The 5017-nt window shown below is 44.2% G+C and overlaps 1 pseudogene; it reads left to right on the top strand.

Moving 5' to 3' along the window:
- Positions 1–1949: 1949 nt before the first annotated feature.
- LOC147626420 (germin-like protein 8-2 pseudogene) lies at positions 1950–2636 on the top strand (annotated as a pseudogene).
- Positions 2637–5017: the final 2381 nt, after the last annotated feature.

Here is a 5017-nt window from a genome sequence, read left to right as displayed (position 1 = left end):
TGTGTAGTAAGGCTAGGTACACGGGAAAGTAAAGCAGCTTGGTCACAAGGCGAGCCCTCCCTAGGTTAATCAAGGCACAAGAAAAAGCATAGAATGCATGAGCACTAGCCAAATGAGCCCTAGTCAAGTAATCAAGGCACAAGTAAAAGCATAGCGAGCATGAGAGATGTAAGAGCTATATGCATAGACCATAAGATCTCTATGCAAAGAGATATAGAGCTCTATACTAATAGATATATAGATAGTTGTTCCCTCGACGTGTTGTAGTGAAGCTTAAGACGTGGTTTGTTTGTACCACTAGTTAGAAGGCCCTAAAATTAATTGATCAATTTTCCATGTCACCCCTAATATATATGTTTTTTTATTGGTTTGAGATATATTTTTCCCTGCCTTTTCTTTAAGTTGAGATAAGCCCCTTTAGGTGATGAGGTAGCTATGTGTTATCTTCAAAACACACTAAAAATCTCAAAAAGTGATGCTCCGTAGAGGGAGAACAAAGCAAAACATTGATAGAGTGTGCTTAGGTAAAGATGAGAAGAAGGATTTTTACTAATGAAAGTTGATTAATGGGAGTATTATGGATCAGGGCTTTGATATTGTATTAGTATCCACATGATAAGAGCTCATGTTATGGTGGATGGAAGATGTTCATAATGCAAGTGTAGGACCAGAACTTGTGCAAAGAGAGATGGAGATGGAGGTTCAAGCCATGGAAATGGTGCTGAGAGAGAGAGAGAGAGAGAGAGAGAGAGAGAAGGATGTGATAGCCAACAATAGAGAAAGCTTACATAGCACAACAATAATTGTATAATTTGAATTGTATTATGATAATACTTCCACCATGTACAATGAGGATGTGATAGCCAACAATCGAGAAAGCTTACATAGCACAGCAATAATTGTATAATTTAAATTGTATTATGATAATACTTCCACCATGTACAATGAGGATGTGATAACCAACAATAGAGAAAGCTTACATAGCACAGCAATAATTGTATTATCATAATACTTCCACCATGTACAATGGCTTATATAGGCACCACGGCCCCATGTTATGTCCTCTTATGAAGAGGTTGTTCACACAGTAGTGGACACTTACAGAACTCCGAAATATCCAAAGAAAAATATGCCTTCTTTCTCTACATGTGTGAGGGCTTGCACAAATAAAAACAGAAAGGAAGTGTGGTATGTATCAACTATTATCACATCTGCTCTCTCTCTCTCTCTCTCTCTACACAAACCCAATAAAAAAAGATTCATCCTAGAAAAGAAAAGCAAGCTAGAATCCATACCCTTGTGGTCCCATCTCTACAGCATTAGCTTAGCAGCAGTGAGCCAAAACTTTGAAGGTTTACTTGCCCTTCCAAGAGAGAACATCAATCCTTGGGAAGCTGAGCATAAGAAAATCTAATCTCATCTTAAATACTTATGTACATAGTTTAGGAAGTTGGTGGTACTACCACTTCTCTGTCTCCCTCACACACTCTCGTCCCTCTCTCTCCCCTCTCTCTCTCTCTCTTTCAACGAACAAATTATGTTGTCTCCTTCAACTGCGTGGCACCTATGGCCGGCGTGACATAAACCAGCGATCATCAATGCGAAGGATACAACATAAACCACAAGGTTCTGGAATGCGGATGTCAACATCGGTTTGACATGGGCGGCAATTGGAGACTACGTCAATCAGCGGTGACGTCCTACCTCAATTCCGACAGCGGGGATCGAACGGGGACTGGGTCTGTCGAAGCGGCGACTCTTTCTTGGAGCGGATAGGACTGGTTCCTTCGAGAGCGAGCGAGCGGATAATTAGACTTGTTCTTTCCCGCTGCAGCATATAAATACCACGTCTGGCGCATGAGGATCTATTCTGATCATCTCCAATTATATCCCAGGGCGCTCACAGCTTTCCCTCCTCATCATCGCATTCCCTCCATCCGCAAACCAATATGGCAGCAGCAGCAGCCAGCAGCTTGCTTCTACTGGCACTAGTCATGCTCATGTCTCCGCTCATACAACAAGTGAGGGCCGCCGATGGAGACCCTCTGCAGGACTTCTGTGTGGCGGATAACACCAGCATGATCACCCTCAACGGGTTCACCTGCAAGCCAGCCAATGAGGTGCAGGACGCCGACTTCAAGTTCACGATGCTTGAGTATCCCGCCAAACCTATCAAAGGGCTGGGCGTGTCCGTCAACCTGGCCAGCGCAGCCAACTTCTTTGCTCTCAACACGCAGGGCCTGTCCATCGCCCGCATCGACTTCGACCCCAAGGGATTAAACCCGCCCCACGTTCATCCCCGCGCCACCGAGGTGCTCTTCCTGGCCAAGGGCACGCTCAAGGTGGGCTTCGTCACCGCCACGCCCAACAATACCCTCTTTCAGCAGACCCTCTCCCCCGGCGATCTCTTTGTCTTCCCTCGCGGCCTTGTGCATTTCCAGCTCAACCCCGACAAGGACCACTCCGCCCTCGCCATCTCCGCCCTCAATAGCCAGAACCCGGGCACCTCGCAGCTCGCCGCCGCTCTCTTCGACGCCTACCCACCCCTCCCGGAGGAGGTGCTAGAGACAGCCTTCGGCATCGATAAGGATGAGGTGGAAAGCCTCATCGCCAGCGTCGGCAAAACCCTTTCTTAGACTGCCACAAGTGCACACACTCGTGAATATTTCTTTTGACACTGTTTTCTTGTCTTACATGATTGGCCCCAAAAAAAAAAACCACATGGCCTCACAAAATATGCCATCATCACGTTGTTTAGAATATAACTATTCCCCACCAACTTATACACATAGTCTCTGTGAATAACAACATTGTTTTCTTATGTGATTGCCAAAAGTATTAGATGGGCTTACAAAATATGAATCTAGCCAATTGTGTAACCAAGTTTTAAAACTTGTTTTTTACATTATTAGAATATAATTACACGCCGCCAATTTATACACACACTCTCATGAATGAACTACGCTTAGCATGAATCCCTTTTGATTAATGGCATTGTTTTCTTACGTGATTGGCAAAAAAATACATGGGCTCACAAACTATGAATCTTGCCAATTGTGTTTAAAATTTGATTATCTTATCTAGCTTGCTAATTAAAAATATTATCTTGGTAAGATTACACTTGTCCTCGACTGTTTGGTATCCATATGGGTGCAACAGCTCAAGTCTAGGATACAGCGTCGTGAAGCTCCCTGTTCTGCGTGCTTCACGTCTTCTCTTCTAACCTTGCCGTTCACTACCCTCCCCTTTGCATGTCTGCCCCTATGCTCTTCGTCCACCTCACACCTCTTTAATATTGCCTTTTCCTCCACCATCCTACTAGCCATACTCCTCTCCATCTTCCTTGTTGCCTCCCGTTCTCCGCTCCTTGCCCCTCCCGTGCTTGGCTTGGATGCCTCTTCTGATTTTTTGTCTCGATAACGGATTACTCTTAAATAGCGTTCAAGTCGTCCTCTTTTTTTATTAGCATCATGCTAATTAATCCCCTCTGACCGTGCGAAACATCCTCTTCACCAGAAATATTCAAGACTCTAAGACGATTTTCATTGGAAAAATAATCCAAGACGATTTTCATTGGAAAAATCCTTGATCACCGATCGTATATCTAGGCCCTTAATTGGGTAGTAGCGATCTTGCCCTCCATCGTCGCACTCCATTTTAAAGATGTTAGGCTACTTGGGAGGGGATTGTTCCAAGTATTCTTCCTAGATGTAAGGCTACTTGGGAGGGGATTCTTGCAAAACAAGTAGACTTTGATGCAACAACAAAGGTAGCCTAAACATTTTTCAAGGAAACTCCTTTTCGTTTGGGCCTAAGGAAGATTTTCTTCCTAGCCTACACGAGAAACTTTGACCCTATCACAGAAGACAAGAACCATTATGCTACACCAACTACTTTGACCCTGTCACAAAGAAGACCAGAACCATTACCTTTTACACTCACATTTATAGATCTCCCTCATGCTTATTGGCCATTTCCAAAGGCCGTTGGGGTAGCCTACACTAGTCCTACAGGTGTCCACCATTTCTACTTTTTCCACGTTTGCTACGCCTGATGCTATTCCCAAGGTTACGGTGATGGCTCATGACAGTGATGTTGAGATTTTGGGAGACCCAAGCTCTCTATGGCAATGATGCTAACTCCACACTAATCACCTACTAATTACACATTATTAAAATGACCTAAGGTGGATGGTGTCTAATTATACACATGATGATGTGGATGTGCGATAGACTCAAATCAATTAGGTTCCAAGATAGATTAGCTTGGACTCATAGAGAGACTTGAGATGTGCAAAGTGCATGAGATGATTCATTGCTTGAAAAATAACCCCTTTTATAGGGTGGAGGTACAAATCTCATGGGACTTCCCTTGCATATGGGATAAATGTCTACTTGCCATATGGCATTTCTCACTCCATACCTCTTGTCTAGTGCACTTTGGCACCACAATTCTCAACACCCCCCCTTGGTGCCAAATCTTTGGGCTACTTCAAGGTGGTTGGATGATGCGAGTCATACAAATAAGCTTTCACTCTTCCTAACTCCCTCTATGTGCTAGGGTTTCTTTGACCCTAGATATAAATGTGCTACTTTGGCACTAACCCCGCCTTGATGCCGACATGGCAAATCACAGGTAGGGGTGACAAGCTACTTTGGCCATTTCTCGGCATGAGTACATCATTGGTCTTAGAGGCCGGTTTACAAAATCTTAAGGACTTTTTATAGAGAGAAGGGGTGTCCTTTGTGGTTTTTATGCTACTTCTGGGACCTGTAGTCCCTCAAAACAATGTACAGAGACATGAGGTAGACGTGACAACAACCAGTGTCGGATCTACCCCTAGATGGGCCACTTTGCATGGGATTACTTTAGGGTAAGGGGTCGTAGGAGGCGGAAAAAATGCACTCCTTAAGTGACAACCTAATGCTCCATCTTGGTGGGTCATCTCTCTTGGCCTCCCTCTAGGTGGAAATGTTAAGGTATAAGATGATTCGGAGATGATGCTTCCCAAAGACAA

The sequence above is a fragment of the Cibotium barometz genome, chromosome 22 (genome assembly GCF_041138505.1).
Source record: "Cibotium barometz isolate CiBa-2024 chromosome 22, ASM4113850v1, whole genome shotgun sequence".
In the NCBI taxonomy this organism is placed as follows: domain Eukaryota; kingdom Viridiplantae; phylum Streptophyta; class Polypodiopsida; order Cyatheales; family Cibotiaceae; genus Cibotium; species Cibotium barometz.
Note: the sequence above shows the minus strand (reverse complement) of the source record. Positions and strands in the feature narration are given on the sequence as shown.